The sequence below is a fragment of the Coturnix japonica genome, chromosome 26 (genome assembly GCF_054131305.1).
Source record: "Coturnix japonica strain WE chromosome 26, WE-NBRP24, whole genome shotgun sequence".
Classification (NCBI taxonomy): domain Eukaryota; kingdom Metazoa; phylum Chordata; class Aves; order Galliformes; family Phasianidae; genus Coturnix; species Coturnix japonica.
The window spans coordinates 2,302,998-2,323,356 of NC_140688.1; the positions used below are offsets into that span (position 1 = coordinate 2,302,998).

The 20,359-nt window shown below is 49.1% G+C and overlaps 1 long non-coding RNA gene and 1 pseudogene across 1 annotated transcript; both read left to right on the forward strand.

The window, feature by feature from the left end:
* Nucleotides 1-3,687: 3,687 nt before the first annotated feature.
* LOC146756590 (uncharacterized) lies at nucleotides 3,688-5,639 on the forward strand. The gene is made up of 2 exons (XR_014937320.1): nucleotides 3,688-3,828; nucleotides 4,421-5,639. It is a non-coding gene; the product is annotated as an uncharacterized LOC146756590 (long non-coding RNA).
* Nucleotides 5,640-9,486: 3,847 nt separating this feature from the next.
* The window catches only part of LOC146756591 (class I histocompatibility antigen, F10 alpha chain-like), a 31,515-nt pseudogene continuing 20,642 nt past the window's right edge, over nucleotides 9,487-20,359 (forward strand).

Here is a 20,359-nt window from a genome sequence, read left to right on the forward strand (position 1 = left end):
GGGAAGGTTTTAGTGTTTTCTTCGTAGGTGAAGAATCCTTGAAGACCAGAAATTCCAACTTACAGAATTTGACATAGGCAAAGTGAGGAGGAAAATTCTTCCTACCCCATTATTCTTAATTGACGGATTCAGTGTTGGTTCAGCCTACAGGAGAAGTGAACTGCAAGGCTTTGAAGATCGCTGTCTTTGCTGAGGTTGTCCAGGTGGGTGAGCTTGAAGACCTGCAGCGGTCAGACAAATGTGTTGGGGTTACTCACTGCTGTCACTCGTGGTGTTGAAGGAGGGGCTCCATTGGAGGGCTTGCAGCCGTGCAGCCCAGGGGCTCCGTGCTGAGTCAGGGTGATGTTACTAGAGTTTGACCAGTGTTGAGGAGGGCAATGTTTTGAAACAACTGCTCCTGAGAGACTGATTGAATGAAGAGAACAAAGCTGGGAAGACGGGTGGGCATTCCTCATTCTTTTCTGCTTTTTGGTGTTTTGCTTAGGGTTCCTTTTCAAAAGAAGATTTCACTGATCAAGACTGTAGAAGACTTTCAGTCCAAGGAAGCACGAGCCAGCTCTTTGAGAAGCACAGGAAGAGCTGCACAGAGATCCCCGAGACCAGAACCGCTTCTGTGCGCTCGTCCAGCATGTCGATTAAAGGAAATGATTGCTATTTCTACTTCTATTCCACTTGTAAAAAGGTCTGCTTGGGTTTTTTCCTTCATTTTTTCTTTCTTTCAGTTCTGAAGTTAAGAGGAATGGGTAGAATAAGTAGAAGTATTACTGGTCTTCAGCAAACTTCATAACTAATTGCATTGTACAATAGAGCAACTCGCTAAAAATGAGCTGAAAGCATGGCCAGTTCTCAGGCTGTACTATTTCATTTTCCTCTCTTGGTTTCCATTGGGTTACAGGGAGACAACTGTCCCTTCAGGCACTGTGAAGCCGCTTTGGGCAATGAAACCATCTGCACGCTGTGGAAGGAGGGCCGCTGCTTCAGGAATGTCTGCAGGTTCAGGCACATGGAGATCAGTGTGAGTGTTGGCTCCTCAGAGTTTATCACCAAACCCACTTCTCATTTCTTTAGGTGGGCTGAATGTGCTTTTGCAGATTAGGTTCATTTGCTTTGAAATGATGATGGTTCCTACGTTTAAGAATAGGGGAGGAAGCAGAGGGAAGAGAGCTCAATGGCATTGGTATATCATAGCAGAATATTCTTGTAGTTGATACCAACAGTGTTCTATCAACAGATACTAAAGAACCACATCAATCAGACAAGCATTCTGCAAGGTGTGTTAGTTTAACCCCTTCTAAACTGGTGTCCTCACCCACAGAATGCTAGGAAAGCTCAGTGAGCCTGGTGCTCCCAGCCTGCGCACTCTTCAGAGTGGTGTTTGAGTGCTGCTTTGTGGCAGTCTGCTCACTGGCACCATCTGGAGCTCAGTCTCCCTTTGCAGATCTTAGGTCCACGTTATCATCAGCTCTTCTTCCTTTCTGTCTTCAGAAAAAACGCAGCATGATTTCCTGCTACTGGGAGAACCAGCCAGGAGGCTGCCAGAAATCCAACTGTGCCTTCCATCACACCAAGGGACGTTACCTCAATGGGGTTTTCTTTCCACCAAGCCAAAGTGAGTTTGTCTTTTTTAGGTACGAAAGATTAACTCTATTACTCACAGGTGGGTCTAGTGTCATAAAGAACGCCAGGTAACGTTCACTTGTGAGCTGATAGATAGGTTCAGAGCTGAACTTTGTGTGCTTCTGATACCTCAGTTTTATCTTGCATGCTCAGCTTCTCTCTGCTCCTGTGGCCTTTGCCTTGCAGGTTGTTCTCCTGCATTTAAGCTTTTACTGGGTGTCAGGGAGATGAATGTTGTGTAGGGGGGGATTTCTTTGTTCACAGAGAAGCCATTTGGATGGGCAAGTGGAGACTCAGCATTTATCTGTGTGGGTTTTCAGCCTTGCCTGCCATCTTTGTGCAGTGGATAATCTGATTGAATTCCTACCGCATAACTGAAGAGACTGATTTTTTCTTTGCTTGTACAGACCAGCTTTCTAAGGAGGGAGAAGAAACAAAAACACCTGTCCAGCAACCAGCTGAAGAAAACCATCTTGGATTGCAGATAATTTCCACTACAAAATCTGATGCTGATACAAAACAAGGTATTCCAGGATTAATCAGAAGCACTTGCCAATTAACTCCAAAGCAATTCATTGTACAAACACAACAGAACATAGGGTTGCTGAATGGAATCAGCTATTTCCATGATCTTGTTCCTACCTTGTAACTTCATGTGCCTTTCAGATTAGGAAGGTAAACTCCTTTGTTTACATCATTAGAGCAAGACGAGGCCACAGCATGGAGTTTAAGGGCCTGTATGTGCATCTTTCCAACCAGTGGTGAAAGCCACATTTGCTGATAGAGGAATCTAATGTCATATGGATGGGATAAAGTAAGGGATAAAGCCTACTTTTAATATCCAGAAGGATGAAAGGAGGGCAGCAGACAGACATCAGGTCCATGGTGCTCTTAGCTGTTAGGAGAGCTGACAGGGTTTGTTCTGCATGCTTCTGAGCAGGAGGCAGTTTGCAGAGCTGTGGTCCTCAGCGTGTGCCTCTGTCCCTCAGTCTCATTTACTGCTCTGTGTTCCCAGATGACAGTTTGAATGCTGGAATAAAAACACTTGGATCAGAAGGACCTTCAGGAGCTCCTGCTCATCGGCTCAAATCTCAGATTGTTCGTGTGCCTAAGAAGGAGAATGTGCGGACACTGGTCAGCACTGTGATGCTGCCTGCAAAGCAGGGTAATGATGAGTACCTTTGCTTCCATTTGGTGGCTCCTAAGTGGAATGGATAAATTACAATTGGGACTTACCCTGAGTGCATTACAGTTGCAATATTATTTTGTGTCAGGGCTGTCAAAGTGGTGTCTTATGGTTGTATTTGTTTTGGGTGGGAAATGGGCTCACAAGACAGTAATTCTTTTGGTTTCTGTCAAATAAGCACTTTGTTTTTCTTTGTTTTAGGGGAGGTGCCTGTGAGTCAACTGAATACTGCTGATAAACCTGGAAAACGGAAATCCTCTGTAGGTAAGGGCTGCTTGTGAGCTGCTGTTTGGCTGCCTCCACGTAAATGGGAGGGCACTGCTGAAGCAGGAGGGAGGAAAGTGTGTCGTGGGTCTGTGATGACTCCAAGTGGCACACAAGTGTAGCAGCTGAAAGGTGAATTTGAGAACATACACTTGGAGAAACCAAAGTTTGTGGTTGACTTGTAAAAATCTTTCTCCAAAGGAATTATCTTAGGAATGTTGTTGTTTTCTCTCTGTAGCTGATGTCAGTGGCCTTCCGCTGAAGCGCAGCCTCGTAGAAAGGCTGGGGAAGAAGATCGAGGTTGACAGAGCACCAAGGAGAGGTAAATGGTCATCGGTGTTTGTTGCACAGATTCTCTAGGCTTTCTGCTTATTCTTTCTCAGGAGCGTTGTTGTTGGGAACACGTATATTCTGTAATATTATGACAAATCTGGAAACTTGAGCTCTCGTTGTAATTTCTTGTAATCCTTATGCTTCTCCTTTCTTGATGATGACAGAGAAGGGTGCCAAGCCAGCAGGGGAGATCTGGAAGAAGAGACGACTGGAAGAAGAGAAGCAAAAAGTAGAAGAGGTTCTTACTGAGAAGAGATCTAAGGATAAGCGCAAGAGGAAGAGAATTTTCCCTCCACCTGAGCCTGGTAACATGAAACTGGAAGAGCCACCGCGTAAAATCAAGCGATTGGAAGAAATGCATATTAAAAGCTTAGAAGAAATCAAGCAGGAGAAAGCCCTGCGGATGCAGCAGATCGCAAAGCCAGCAGGTAACGAGGTGTTTCACTGTCTGCTCTGCTGAAGTGCTTCCCCTGTCAAGCAAATGGAGTTTGCTTAGAATTGCCTGGGCTGTTTCTTACCAAATGCAAAGGCAGGAAGTGCCAGGATGTCCATCCATGTGTTTTTCCATTGAATCCGTGGTGTCTGCCTGCTTCATTCTGGAGAATTCATTCGCTGTGAGGTTTTGTAATTCAGTTTCTCCTGTACTTTCTTTCTGCCATGTTTTTGGTGTGGCATGTTCTGTGTGTTGACGCCAAGGTTATCTTCATCTTTGGCGTGTTGCTTGTTTTAATATGTAAATGTGTTTGTAAAGCATGGATTGAGTCCTTAACATGGGGGCCAACCTCTGTCACAAAGGTCAGGGGGGTGAGTTATTCATTGGGCAGGTGAGAGAGGCTTTGTGAAGAGACAGCATGTGAAGGAGGGAAGAGCTTGGATACTGTATGGACTGCGAGATGTCGCCTCTCTCGTGTTCTTTGTTATTGAATGTGAGGAAATAAGCACATGGAGGAAACACTGGCACTCAGGTTTCTTTCTATGCTTGCTGTTGACCAAGTGATTTTCTTTTTCCTTGTTTTAAAGCACCTGGAAGAGAAGGGGAAAAGACTGTGGAATGGAACAGGGCTGCTCCCAAAGCTGTCTCTGCACCCGCAGAGGTGAGTCCCTTCTGAAGATGGACACAGTGACACAATTTCTTCACATGTTCTCGTGTCTCACTGCTCACCATGTGCCACCATCATGAGTGCATTCCTACCTTCCTGCCTTTGGTGAAGAGCTGCAGCCATATTTCACAATCCTGATACTTTCAATGGCTTTCCCAGACAGCTTTGCACTCCTCAAACTCAGAATTGATCTGATTGTATCTGGCAGTGAGGCAGTAACCCTGCTGGCACCAGGTACAACTTGTGAGGTTAATGTGGGAGCGCTGGATACAAAAAGGCCACGATGGCTTCGTGTTCAATGAAATCAGACTGTGGGTGGATGTTGTGTAGGGGAACAGGAATGACTTTCTGTTGCTCAAATAGAATGTGGTATGTAACAGCTCTAGCACTGTGCTGATTTAAACGAGCACTGAAGAAGAGGAGCCTCCAGCTAAAAAAGCAGCTTTGGTAAGGAGGGGAAGAAGTGTCAGTGCTGTCCTGGTCAGGCTGATACTGAGATACAACTCCTGTAGAAAGTGTGGAGAACTGAAATGTTCTGCAGGTTTCCTTTCAAAGCAGTCGCTTTGTGCAGGATGCTGGATGAATGGCAGTGTGTGCACAATGCTCTGCAGCCCTGTGATTCCTCTGTAGTGTGAAGGAATTTGTCCATTAATGCTGCATTGTTAAAAAGACCTGAGGTGCTCTGCAGCCTTCATGTGGTTGTTAACATCCTTCAGGAGCCCCTTAGCCCCTGTGTTGGGTTCAGGATCAGCAGTGCTGAAGGAGAAGCGCTGCAGAGGAAGGATCTCCTGAGAAATCATTGACTTTGTCTTCCTTCTTCCCAGACTGCTGCTCCAGCCCTGCCGGAGGTCAGCCTGCTCACCAAGGCTGTAGAAGATGACACTGAAAAGTTCATCTCGGAAATCTCAGGAGGGGAAATGGAAGCAGAAATTGACTTGGACCTGGAGAAGGATGATGAGGATGATTTCCTTCGTGAACTTTCTGAGATGACTGACTGTTGAACTGCGTAGTAGTTATTATAGTATGTTAAAGAAAAGAAAAAAAAAACCAAAACCACAAACAAACAAAAAACCAAAAAAAACCAACAAAACAACAACAACAAAAAAAAACCTTTAATTTAATAAAAACCTTTTCTTTTTGGTTGGATACCCCAGGGTGATACTTTACTAAAGGAGGCTTCACAATAATGAGTCATAAAGCACAGCTGAACTGGTAAAAGATTGGCAGACTGCATTCCATTGTCCTGAGTTTTCCTGCTGGTCAGAGTTGAGGCCCTGTGCATCCATTCCCTGATCCTGGTTGGCTCCTTTCAGCAGCAAGAGGACAAAGCAGTTCTGTGACAGCCCAGAAGGACGTCCATCTGTGTGCTGCAGTGCCTGGCAATTGATCTCCTGATTCAGTGACGCTCTGAAGGCTTCAACCTCAAGCTCCTTCCTTCCTCCTCCCTTGGCCATGCTCAGCGTTGGGTGCAGCTGGAAGCTTCTTCGGTGCTCCCATTTCTCGGGCAGTCCCCATGTCTAGCCTGGAGTTCTGCCAGCTCTTGAGTTTTTTTGGTGTATGCTTTTGTTTATGACTTGAATCCTTTAAGGCAACTTAATGACAATGTGGGGGTGGGAGGGAGCAGAATTATTCTTTTGTTTTGGACCAAATGTGCCACCAAGGCGGGGGGTGCTCCCTGCTTTCCAGTTATCAGCAGTGATGCAGCAGCAGTGTGAGAAGTGGGAGCTGCATGCCACTGCTGCGTTATTCCCTCCTTTCCCTTTTGCTGGATTTCCAGTGCTGTTTGCTGGCAGAGCGCGATGCTGTGCTGATGATTTCTGGAAGCCAACACGTGTGCGCTTCGCTTGTCTCAGTTCAGAGTGCAGCCATCCCAGCCCTGCTGTGGGCACAGTGCAGCCCTGGCCCTGCTGGAGGACGCCGTGGTGACTCTGTGCTTCAGCAGGGTATTGAGTGGTTTTCTGCTGACTCTGGGTGGGACTGTGCCCATGTCGTGTCTGCCACTGTTACTGTAAATATTTTATCTTTTCCTTTTGTATTTGCCTTCTATTTAAGATATTGTATGAACGTAGTCAGGCTCCTCTGTTTATGCCGGCGGCTCTCAGCTGTGTTTTTAAATAAACCTGGCACAGGACAGCAGTGCTGTACGTCTGCCTGCAGCTCTTGGAGGGAGCAGGAGGGGAGCCAGGAGTGCTGCTCCAGCAACATCCTGGTGCTGCTGCCACCAGGGTTACTGCTGTGCTGCTGTTATGAGCTCCATGGAAGAGATGAGCTCCAGCACTGCCTCCTCACACTTATTTGGTTCTGAAGCCTTCAGTTGCTATTGGCCGTGGCACATTCCATGCAGTGTGAATCTCTCTAACAGACATAACTGTATCAGTGGAATTGTGGGGGCTGGGAGGGAGGACACAGTGCTGCTGAGAGCAGGGCCAGGCAGCCCAGCATGCTCAGCACCACAGCCAGGTGAGGCTGGCAGTTCAGTTACAGGTGTGTGTGCAGCTGGTCACCACTCAGCCTCCCCCATTGCAGCTCCCCGTGTCCCACAGTTCCCCCATCCCCGTTCTCCCGCTGTCCCATTGTCACCCTGCCACACCACTGCTGTGTGCACTAAACCTTTATTGCCCCCCGAAGAGGTCCTCATTGTACACCACCTGCGCCCGCTTGTCGCGGTGTGAGCCCTTGGCACTGTTCTTTACGGCTGTTGGGGCACAGGATGGGGGCAGGGACTCAGCACTGCTGGCACCCCCACACCGTCCCTGTGCCCCCCCAGTGCCCCCCAGCTCACCCAGGGATCCCCAGAGCCTGGTCAGCTGATTCCATCTTCTTGTAGGTGACAAAGGCACAGCTGTGGGGGGGTGAGGTCAGCACAGCTTCCACCCCATTCAGCACCACCCCACAACAGATTCACCCATACATCACTGAATCACCCACAGCTTTGCCCACGCCCCCTGCCCCTCTGCCCATCCTGCTCTCGCCTCCCCCGCTCCTCAGGCTCCGGCTCCTGCTCCCAGTCCAAGTGGCTGTCGCGCTCTCCCCTCTCAGGGGGGTCCCCACGTCCCCCACCAGCTTCAGAATCCCGCAGGTGCTTGCTGGTGCAGACGAAGCTGGTTTGAAAAAATTGCGGGGGTGGAGGGGGGGTGAGCAAAATAAACACAGAGTGAGGGCACAAATATGGGGGAGAGAACAAAATAAAGGGATAGGAACCACAAATAATGAGGTGGGGGCAATTAAGGAATGAGGGGGGTGGGGGATGGCACTCACCCCTCATCGGGGTACCATCCCGTTCTCTGCCATCCACGATGTTGTGGGAAGCTGTGGAGGAACTGCTCAAATGTATTCTCTCTAAGATAGGGGAGCAGGTATCTTCTAAATGCATATCCGAGCTGGTAAAATGGGCTCATATGAATGGACACCTTCAGGAGATGGCACTGATGTTCACTGTAGCCGAATGTCGAGAAATAGTCGACCATATGTAGGACTTTGTTATCTCCAAAAATAAGGAATACAAAATAAATACACTGAAGAATATGCAAGCCGAGCAGCAGATTACTGCTGCTTTGTTACAAGCTCTATCCGGACCTAGTGCTCAGTCAAGGTCAGAGCTTGACTCCCTGTTACCAGGAGGTTCGTACTCCGTTTGCTCATCAGCCTCACAAGTCAGGGCTGCCGCAGAAGCCCCGAATAATCCCCCGTCCTCGACCTCTTCAACGTCTCTGGCAGATCCGGTTTTGGCTGGTGAGGAAGGTGCGGTGGGGGGGGGCTGAGGGGTGTGCAGAGCAGCAAGAAGCTCCTGAGAGTGAAAGCGACTCGGATAATGGTGGGAATGAGAAAGCGTTGGAGGAACATAATAAAACATTAACTGAGGAGCTGCAGGACTTAGAACTGCGTACGAAGGAGGCATCAGTCTCTTCGAGCGTTTCACCAATGTCTTTACAGCCCCTGTCTATGCGATTCCCCCCCACACGTAGCGATCCTCCACCTTTGCGTTGGTCTGGAGTCATTAGAGACATGATATTGGAGGGACTGTGTCAAGCTGTGTTTCAGCTCGCTTGCCCGCTGATAGACGATCAGCAGGGAGCTGCTTGGTGGGAAGTGCATCATTGGAAATTGTTACTGCAGGCTGGTAAGACTGTGACTGACTATGGGATACAATCTGAAGCTTCTAAGCAAATCATTCAATGGATTTTCACTGAGGATACTCATATGACACTAGACACTTCTAATCTTGTGCGGTTGTTACTAACACCACCAGAATACGTTGTTGGTCTCATCTCAAGGCAGAAAATAGCATCCAGCCTTTATAGTAACTGTGTTGTGTGTTTCTTTCCTAGTGGAATTGCTTTGTAACTTGCGGTGTTATAAATAATATTAGTAATGGTTTGACATAGTGTGTGATTTTCAGTGTTACCAATGCAGTCTCAAGAATTAGAATTTTAGGCATTATCCATAGATCAAATGTGTGTTAAAGAAAGGATTTGATGTAATCAGTGCTGTAATCTATGGGAATAGCTCTTTTAGTATGTTAGTACTGCTCACTCATGATGTTATTAGCCTATTAATTAGCTTTTCTTAATTTGCAAAGACAAAACCTGGAAAGGAATCCCAGGCAAAGGGATGACCCTGTATTGTAGAATGGATACGTCTCTTACACCCAACTAATTGGGATTTTAAAAATATGACCATGCATCACTTGAGACAAAAGTGCATACTAATAGAACTAAATTTGATAGTTTATTCTGTTTTCCAGGCAGCTGTTCCACTTGGGCTCTGTATCACGCACTGGCCATGCGGATATGGTGTACAACTGGAAGAAATCCTTCAGACCCTGAATGCAGGAGAGAATCTGTGATGGGTGAGAGAGGAAAGCTGCACTTTGAAGCAGGGAAGGCCCTGCTGGCACCGCCTGTCGCAACCACCACCAACACGGTTTGCTGTTTCTCAAGGGTCAATAAGTAATAATGCCCCTAGTGATACTCCAGCACATTTGTCCTCTAAAACTGGTTCTATCTGACATGCAACTTCATAAAGTTCAATTATCAATTATTAGCTCAAAGGCATGGTTATGAGCATCCTAAAAGCATTTGTTGCACAAATTTTAGTGGCCATTAAAAATCAATATATCAGAGTATATGAAAGTTGAAGACTTTTCCTAACTAGTGACATGTGAACACAATGGGACCCTCATGGATTTATTTCCAGGTTGCAGAAACTTAGGTTGCAGAGCAAACGTGTTTGTTCTTTTTAGTAGGTTTAACAGTAATGTTGTTATGCTGTGTTTGACTTGTCTCTTTTTTCACTTCTAGAGTATTGTCAATCGAGGCCTTGATTGAGTTATAATGGTTATGTTATTAATATAAGTAGTGTTGTTATTCTATAGGCAGTAGCTTGCTAATTAATAAAAAAGGGGGGGTCGCCGCGCTCCGACCCCGCAGAGCTCCACTCCATGCGGTACTTGGAAATAGGGATGACGGATTCCGGCCCCGAGCAGCCCTGGTTCTTTGAAGTGGGGTACGTGGATGGCGAAATCTTCGTGCACTACAACAGCTCTGGTCGGAGGTACGTGCCCTGCACCGAGTGGATGAAGGCACCTGGAGCTGTGGATCCCGAGTACTGGGACAGGAACACCCAGAGAGCACTGAGCAATGAGCAGAATAGCCGCGTGAGCCTGGTCAATGCGGCACGGCGCCACAACCAGAGCGGCGGTGAGCACAGCTGGCACCGCGGCTCCATGCTGTGGGATGGGGCTCCATGGTGCATTGCCGCCCGCACCCCCCACGGCTGGTCCTGCCCGGCGGCACCGTCCCATGGCTGCCCGTCACAGCCCCACCGAGCTCGACCCTGGGGGACCCCAACCCCATCCCCACTACAGTGGGTCCCCTGGAGCTGGAGGGGCCCATCAACCCCTGCCTGGCTGTGTTTCAGGGTCTCACACATGGCAGCGGATGTTGGGCTGTGACATCCTCGAGGACGGCACCACCCGGGGCTATCATCAGTATGGCTATGATGGGAGAGACTTCATTGCCTTCGACAAAGACACGATGATGTTTACTGCAGCGGTTCCAGAGGCAGTTCCTACCAAGAGAGCGTGGGAGGAACCTGGTTATGCTGAGAGACGGAAACATTACCTGGAGCAAACCTGTGTGCAGTGGCTGCAGAGACATGTAGAGAACGGGAAGGTAGAGCTGGGGAGGACAGGTGAGGGGGGGCCTGCGGTGTGAGACTGCAGGTGGGGCGGGGGCTCAGCGTGGGGAGCTCAGCCCGGCCCTCACTGCCGCCCACCTTCAGAGCAACCCGAGGTGTGAGTGTGGGGGAAGAAGGCCGACGGGATCCTGACCTTGTCCTGCCACGCTCACGGCTTCTACCCACAGCCTATCGCCGTCAGTTGGATGAAGGACAGCATGGTGCTGGGCCAGGACACCCACTCGGGGGGCATCGTGCCCAACAGCTACGGCACCTACCACACCTTGGTCACCATCGATGCGGTGCCTGGGGACGGGGAAAAGTACCAGTGCTGCGTGGAGCACGCCAGCCTGCCCCAGCCCAGCCTCTACTCATGAGGTGAGTGAGGGGATGTGGGGCTGGGGGGCTCTGGGCTGCCCCTTCCCCTGCTGACAGCCCTGCCTTCCCCCAGAGCAGTCACAGTCCAGCCTGGTGCCCAACGTGGTGGGGGTGGTTGTCGCCGTTGTGGCCATTGCCATCATGGCTGGCGTTGGATTCATCATCTACAGACGCCATGCAGGTAAAAGTGGAGGGGTGTAGGAGGACAGTGGGGGCTGTGGGGGGATTTGAGGCTCCCTCAGGAGCCCTCAGCCTGGCTGTGATGTGAACCTGTGCTGATGCATCTCTCTGTCTGCAGGGAAGAAGGAGAAAGGCTACAACACGGCGCCCAGTGAGTGATGAGGGCAGCGCTGTCCCCCACCTCTGCCCAGTGCCAGGGCAGCATTGGGGTCCCCGCTTTCTCCCAGGGTTCCCCTTCCTGGTGCTCAAAGCTGCTCCATGCCCCACAGCAAGAACAGGGCTGGGGGTCATGGCTGTGAGAGTCCTTCCTTGTTTTCTGGCTCCAAGCTTGCTTCCTGAGGTGTTTCTTGTGAGAAGACTCTCAATGATTTATTGAAGTGGCAAGTAATGGGTGCTACCATGTGACAATCAATATCACTTTTTGGGTATTTGAATATTTGAAAGCACCTTCCTTCAGAGCTGTTTGCCTCCAGAAGAGTGCTCAGGACTGTTTATGAGCGGAAGATCTGGCCCGGGACTAAATAGCTCCAGCTTGGTGTGGGAAATCTGGGTAATGAAGCCATCGTGCCCTGTGAAAAACAGGATGCGGATGGGTATCCCTGCTCCCTCTTATCTGCTGGCAAGGCTCAGAAGATGGGAACAAAGGAATTTCTGCTAAGATCCCAGAGCCAGAAGCTTCCATTCCAAGGAGTGCTGACTCAACTACTTTGGATTCGAGCTGTCACTCCAAAGAGAGCTGACTTGACCACTTTGGACATATAAATAAGTTGGTGCTACCATTGGAAATTGTCATCGTGGTCACCATTAACAGAACAACGCCTGACGACCCACCACGACTGAAGACCAATGACTGAACTACAAACCTCGATGGATCCATGGTGGTGAATATCTCCCTCTTGCTTCCTACAGAGACTCCTTGCTTCTATTTCATATTTTTACTGCATTCCCTTCCCCATCACCCTACACCATAATAGCGTCCGTCCTCCCCTTCCCCATCTCCCTGATAAAGTCTTGTAATAAACTGGTCGGACCAATGTTTGAACCGTTGTTTCTTACTCCCGCACCAGGTATATGTATATCAAAGAACCTTGCCTCCCTCCTACAAACTGGGCTGAGACAATGGCTCTTCTTACCGTACAGGCCAGGAAGGTGGAACCAGCAACTCGAGCACAGCTGCGGTGTGGGGCTGGGGGTTGGAAGGGGTCCCTGTGCTCCTTGTGCTCCTTGTGGTGCTGCACCAGGGCTGGGCCGGGACTCTGCAGGGAGCTGAGGGTTGGGATGTGAACGTGGCCCTATGGGACACCATCTCTTCTTCTTCACACAGGAAGTAACCAAACCGTCTGAGTGCTGTGCTTCAGCCTGCAAGGGGCCAACTGGCCACACGAGCATTTGGGGTCGGTGATGAACACAGCCCCATCCCCTCTACCTCTCACATCTCCCTCTGCTTCCTATGCTGTTATGCTTTTCCTGTGCTGTTTCTTGTGAAATAAAGTGTTGGGCTGTTCTGTGCTCAGCCTGCCTGCATTCTGCTCTGTGCCGTACTCAGGGTTGGGGTGGATGAGGGGACCTCTCCTCATCCCTCCTCCCCCCACCCCACACTCTTTGCCCATTGCTCCATTTCACACTGCTGCTCTCCTCCTCCCCTTTGCACTCCCTGTGCTATCTGCACCGCTTTGGCATGAAGACATGACTGGAAAGTTCATCCAGTATTGGGCTGAGCTGTGCTTCCCCCCCATAACCCACAGTGCTGCCACAGCCACATTCTGAGGGCAGACACCCAGCTTCCATAACCAACCATGCACTGAGGCTGAGCTGCCCACACCCCACATCCCAACCTGCTCCTCTACAAAACATCTCCGCTTTATTCCATACAAATCCCAGAGCATCCCACTCTTCCCATCCTGCAGCGGGGAGCGGAGACAGCCACAGCTCCCCATGTCCCATTGCATCCCACTCCAGCTGCACTGTGGTCCTCAGTGCTGCAGCAGCCGGCTGTAGGATCCACTGTGGGTCCTCAGTTCGGTGGGTGTCCCCATCTCAGCCATGGTGTAATGCTCCGGCACCACAACATGGTCTGCCTTCTCCAGCATCTGGGGTTGATGGCTGATGAGCAGCATTGACTGGTCCCCCCTGTTGGGCATTGGGTAGGTTTGTGGCGTGGCATTAAACTGGTACATTCGGTGTTACACACTGTGTGTGAGTCCCGTCTGATCCCATGTGCGGAGGCACGGTACTTTCACACAGCAGCCTTGATTTGTCGCCGGATCGGGAGGCGACAGCCTTCATGTCAGAAATGTGGACAAATGCTTCTGTTGTCTGAACCGTCTCTTGGCCCTCAGCACAATGATGCGCTGCCTTTCCAACCCTTCACAGCACTGCTAGGTACCAAGTGTTGTGCTTTAAGTCTGTTGTACGATGAGTGGCAGCAGAGACTTTCCAAGTGAAATGCCACTCTTCCCACTACATACGTCAGGGTGCGGATGCAGCGCGCTGGGTCCTGGATGTTTCACACTTTGATGTACGACGTGGACACGGTGAACACCAACCCCGTGTGGCTGCAGTACTTGATGGAAACAACATTATTTGGCTGACCCTTGAGGGAAGCAATTTCCTGACCCGTCACCAAGTTCCACATCTTACAGCTCTGGTCTGTAGGAAGAAGAACGTGACTGAGAGAGTTGGGCTGGGGAGTTCCTCCGTGGCATGGAGGTACCGACTCCTTCCCAAGCGCTGCCTCCCACCACCCACAGCTCCTCTCCAGGGCAATGGAGCCAGCCTGCTCCAGCACCTGGACATCAAAACGCAGGGACAGGGGAGCAGCCCGGAAGGAGCCATCCCTGCCATGCACCCCAATTCCCCACGCCAGCCTGGGGAGATCTATGAGAATAGCGCATAAAAAGCCAACAGCCCCCACACCTGTTCTGTCCAACATATACCTTTTTAGGCAGTGAAAAGCAGTTCATCAGTGGCATCCAGGCAGAGCACAGGCTTGGTGTGTCCTTCTGCCACAGAGACACAATGCAGTGGGGCTGTCCGGGCATTCTTGGTGCCACCCACTGGATTAATGATGCCCCCTGCATGGGAAAGAAAGAAGGTGGGGTAGGTATGTGGAAAGGCACAGCACTGTAAGGTCCTACAGGCATGGGAAAGCACGAGCTGCCTCACCCCCAAGCATCTTCCACTTCCTGGTAGGGCAATGGGCCCCTCCATTTGAACTCAGGCATATCTGAGCAATCATCTTTATTGAAAAACTTGGCATCTCCCCACTAGCAGCCCCTGCCTAACGGCTCTGCCCAGGTGACACAGACTGTGAGACGTGATGCTCACGGCCTCTGCTCTGAGCCAGGAAACTCAGCTCATTGGACCTCAGCTCAGTTGAGGACAAACTGCACTTTCTCCATCCTGAAGCTCTGCCAGGAACGCTTCATTAGACCAATTTCATGGCAGTTCCTTCAAGCTGCCAGCCAGCCCATTGGCAAAGTTTGGAAACGGAGCTGTACTCCTTTTAAAACCAAAAGGATGACAGGGGGCAGCACTGGCATTTGCACCCAGCACCCTGTCCCCGATGCTGGTTCAGAGGATCCATCCTCCCCAAACCTTCTTCCAAAGGACGCCCTGCAGGCACCTCATCCCTCCGGCCACAGCATCTGCCAATCACTTCCACTTCAGAGTGTTCAGAACACTGAGGTCCAGCAGCCCCACTGCTGCAGTCCTGAGCTTTGTGGACACCAGCAGCTCTTTCCTGCTGGCATTCCAAGCGCCGCCTGGGGCTCTGAGCTGTGCTAAATCTTTTCCTATGAGTAGGCAAAACAAGGCAGGAGGCTGGAGAAGGGCAGGCCCAGGGCTGCATGAGGTCTGCATTAGTCAGGAGGGTGAAGGTAAGCTCATTAATTCGGGTTTCGAAGTCACACGCGTGCGATCTCCTTCTCAATTAGCAGCTTTGCTCACACATTCAGCAGCTCTCCTCTGACCCCTAGTGTTGCTACTGGTCTCGAAGTGACACCGAGACCAAAGGGAAATCCCGGCTCCCCAGGGTGAGATGCGATCAGAGCAAACAGCTCAAGGCGACAAAGCAAACATGCGCCTGGAGCCGTGTATCCAGTGGTTGCTGAGAGCAGAGCACCCATCAGCACCAGAGGTGCTCCTAAAGGGCAATGAGAAGGTTGTCCTTGCACTGGGACAAACTCAGGAGCACATTCACCCTGAGGCTGAGCTCTGCACAGCAGTGACTTGGCTTCTGGGGCAGAGAGCTCTGCTCACACAGGACCCAGCACTGCAGAGATACAGCCAAGAGTGGGGATCGCCTGCACATATTTCCCTGGAAGATGCTTGCAAGAAAAACACACTGACAGTGCCCAGTGTTGCTCACCCCAGCATTACAGTCCTGCTGGAGAGCCAGGGATGGGACAGGACATGCTGACAAGAAATGACACAGAGTGTGTGATGAGGACCTCAATCTGCTTATTATGTGGATAATGCGGAGAGGTCTGGCTGACGGAGCTTCTCACTGTGTGAGTCGGTCAGCATTAGAGAAAGCCAGCATGGAGTTCTGTGAGCTTTTGCAGGGGACGAAGAGGCGCAGAAGCTGCTACCCACCTTTGGTGCTCTTAGAAAGTTAACTGAGAGAATTGGAAGGGAGACCATCAGCTGACCAAATGGACACCAATAGGTCAGGTCCTGATCAGACCCGACGGAGGGCCATGGCTCCCAGACCCTATGCCACTCCTTGTCAAGGGCAGGAAACACGTTTGTGTCGGGACCCCATGTGGGCCCTGCTGGCTGCCGGCACATTGGGTTAAGCCGGCACAAAATGACGAGCCATCCTGTGCACCGTGAGGATCTGAACATCTCAGCACCAGTTTTGGCCAACAACTCCTTGGTTAATGTCTCCAGTGCAGCCAGTGATTTGACGTCAGCACTGGGCAGCGGCTGCTGGTAACGGCACATGAGACAGCGTTGCTCCCAATGTGCCTGAAGGTCCCAACTGGGAATCCAGCCTTCGTGCCGGACTGATAGTTCATGAGCGGGGGAGACCTTGTTCCTGGATAGTCCCCCAGTGGTGGACATTCAGAACGATTCTGCACAGCCAATATGTTTTTGTCTTCTTATTTGGTTATGGAGTGTGACATTATAATGCACACTGGACAGAACTGGATTGCCATGAAGATTCTGTACAATAGTGTTACATTGAATTTGGAGAAGTTGTAACTCCATTGTGTACTGTGCTGTTATCTTGAACTTGAATGCACCGTTCTCTACAAGTTGACTAAGTGTTGCCATACAGCATTTCACAATTTTTAGGCAGATTGCTGTTGTGTGCTTTCAGGTTTGTAGTCACTGCAGCTGCATCTCTTTGGTATGTTATTATGACAGTTTCATTGTTTTTCGCATATGTTTAATGATTGATTCATTTGCGGAATAGCCTTAAATGTGCAAATCACCTTTGGGCTAACAGGGAGTTTGCAGGGGAACCTTTACAGGGGCTGCAGATAATAAAGAGGGGGGAGATGTTGGGTATTGGGCAGGTGGTGCCTGCATGCACCAGCAGTGGAGTCATGGAGGTCATGGGTATCTGATAGGGGTGGTCACCTGTACCACTATATAGGGTTTGTGGTGCGGCATTAAACTGGTACTTTCAGCGTTACACACTGTGTGTTCTGGTTAGCATTTGGGCTGCTGTGCTAACAGATGTGTCTGGGGTTATCTTGTTTTAAAATGGAAGGGCTCGTAAGGAGCAGAGGGATGTGAGGTATTTCTAGTCCGCTTCATGCTCCCGATTCCAGAACCCTTCCAATTGTGAGGAAACAGAAGTGCTGAGCTGTGTGCGTGTTCTATGGTGCAGAGTCCAGTGACAGTTGGTGCCCGGCGTCTGTGCAGGGCAGCACTGAGGTTGTTAGAAGCATAGGAATCTGCCAGAGAGGAATCTGATGTGAAGGTACTAAAGGTAAAAGGCAGCATTTCTATCAGTACTGGAGGAGGGAAGGAAACTTTGTCCTTAAGTGCTGTTTTTGTTCCCTTTGTCATGCAGTCAATCCAGCAACTAACTTGAGAACCCGACTTCTCCTCTCTTTAGTTTAGATTTGGGGAAATTCCCTGGGAAAAAAAAAAAAAAAAAAAAAAAAAAAAAATTTCCTCGAAAATTCACTAGTGTCTGTGTGAGTAAAAGGTTCCAACCTTTATTGACTATCGGAAATGCTTAGCTCAGAAATGTGCAGCACTTTAATGAAAGAGTTCTGAATCACTTGAATTTGATCTTCTGTCTGGCCTGGTTGCAGGTTTTACTGCATTTGGTGCCTTAAAAAATACAACAACAAAACAAATCTAAAATACCAAAATATTTGATTTTTACATCAGAAAAGAAAAAAAAAAATGAACCAACCCAAACCCTTGTTGTGGCTGAGCAGAACGTGCTGCAGCTCCATGCAGTGCTGAGTTACAGTATACAGGCACATGTGTGTGGATTTGTGTATTGATACGCACTGGCATGCTTTTGCTGTACAGGTAATAAAGACGGAGGATGGTTTTTGTGGATTCTGCAAAGGTGAAGAATCCTTGAAGACCAGAAATTCCAACTTACAGAATTTGACATAGGCAAAGTGAGGAGGAAAATTCTTCCTAACCTGTTATAATTAATTAATTCACGGATTCAGTGTTGGTTCGGCCTACAGGAGAAGTGAACTGCAAAGCTTTGAAGATCACTGTATTTGCTGAGGTTGTCCAGGTGGTTGAGCTTGAAGACCTGCAGCGGTCAGACAAATGTGTTGGGGTTACTCACTGCTGTCACTCGTGGTGTTGAAGGAGGGGCTCCATTGGAGGGCTTGCAGCCGTGCAGCCCAGGGACTCCGTGCTGAGTCAGGGTGATGTTACTAGAGTTTGACCAGTGTTGAGGAGGGCAATGTTTTGAAACAACTGCTCCTGAGAGACTGATTGAATGAAGAGAACAAAGCTGGGAAGACGGGTGGGCATTCCTCATTCTTTTCTGCTTGTCGGTGTTTTGCTTAGGGTTCCTTTTCAAAAGAAGATTTCACTGATCAAGACTGTAGAAGACTTTCAGTCCAAGGAAGCACGAGCCAGCTCTTTGAGAAGCACAGGAAGAGCTGCACAGAGATCCCCGAGACCAGAACTGCTTCTGTGCGCTCGTCCAGCATGTCGATTAAAGGAAATGATTGCTATTTCTACTTCTATTCCACTTGTAAAAAGGTCTGCTTGGGTTTTTTCCTTCATTTTTTCTTTCTTTCAGTTCTGAAGTTAAGAGGAATGGGTAGAATAAGTAGAAGTATTACTGGTCTTCAGCAAACTTCATAACTAATTGCATTGTACAATAGAGCAACTCGCTAAAAATGAGCTCAAAGCATGGCCAGTTCTCAGGCTGTACTATTTCATTTTCCTCTCTTGGTTTCCATTGGGTTACAGGGAGACAACTGTCCCTTCAGGCACTGTGAAGCCGCTTTGGGCAATGAAACCATCTGCACGCTGTGGAAGGAGGGCCGCTGCTTCAGGAATGTCTGCAGGTTCAGGCACATGGAGATCACTGTGAGTGTTGGCTCCTCAGAGTTTATCACCAAACCCACTTCTCATTTCTTTAGGTGGGCTGAATGTGCTTTTGCAGATTAGGTTCATTTGCTTTGAAATGATGATGGTTCCTACGGTTAAGAATAGGGGAGGAAGCAGAGGGAAGAGAGCTCAATGGCATTGGTATATCATAGCAGAATATTCTTGTAGTTGATACCAACAGTGTTCTATCAACAGATACTAAAGAACCACATCAATCAGACAAGCATTCTGCAAGGTGTGTTAGTTTAACCCCTTCTAAACTGGTGTCCTCACCCACAGAATGCTAGGAAAGCTCAGTGAGCCTGGTGCTCCCAGCCTGCGCACTCTTCAGAGTGGTGTTTGAGTGCTGCTTTGTGGCAGTCTGCTCACTGGCACCATCTGGAGCTCAGTCTCCCTTTGCAGATCTTAGGTCCACGTTACCATCAGCTCTTCTTCCTTTCTGTCTTCAGAAAAAACGCAGCATGATTTCCTGCTACTGGGAGAACCAGCCAGGAGGCTGCCAGAAATCCAACTGTGCCTTCCATCACACCAAGGGACATTACCTCAATGGGGTTTTCTTTCCACCAAGCCAAAGTGAGTTTGTCTTTTTTAGGTACGAAAGATTAACTCTATTACTCACAGGTGGGTATAGTGTCATAAAGAACGCCAAGTAACGTTCACTTGTGAGCTGATAGATAGGTTCAGAGCTGAACTTTGTGCGCTTCTGATACCTCAGTTTTATCTTGCATGCTCAGCTTCTCTCTGCTCCTGTGGCCTTTGCCTTGCAGGTTGTTCTCCTGCATTTAAGCTTTTTCTGGGTGTCAGGGAGATGAATGTTGTGTAGGGGGGGATTTCTTTGTTCACAGAGAAGCCATTTGGATGGGCAAGTGGAGACTCAGCATTTATCTGTGTGGGTTTTCAGCCTTGCCTGCCATCTTTGTGCAGTGGATAATCTGATTGAATTCCTACCGCATAACTGAAGAGACTGATTTTTTCTTTGCTTGTACAGACCAGCTTTCTAAGGAGGGAGAAGAAACAAAAACACCTGTCCAGCAACCAGCTGAAGAAAACCATCTTGGATTGCAGATAATTTCCACTACAAAATCTGATGCTGATACAAAACAAGGTATTCCAGGATTAATCAGAAGCACTTGCCAATTAACTCCAAAGCAATTCATTGTACAAACACAACAGAACATAGGGTTGCTGAATGGAATCAGCTATTTCCATGATCTTGTTCCTACCTTGTAACTTCATGTGCCTTTCAGATTAGGAAGGTAAACTCCTTTGTTTACATCATTAGAGCAAGACGAGGCCACAGCATGGAGTTTAAGTGCCTGTATGTGCATCTTTTCAACCAGTGGTGAAAGCCACATTTGCTGATAGAGGAATCTAATGTCATATGGATGGGATAAAGTAAGGGATAAAGCCTACTTTTAATATCCAGAAGGATGAAAGGAGGGCAGCAGACAGACATCAGGTCCATGGTGCTCTTAGCTGTGGGGAGAGCTGACAGGGTTTGTTCTGCATGCTTCTGAGCAGGAGGCAGTTTGCAGAGCTGTGGTCCTCAGCGTGTGCCTCTGTCCCTCAG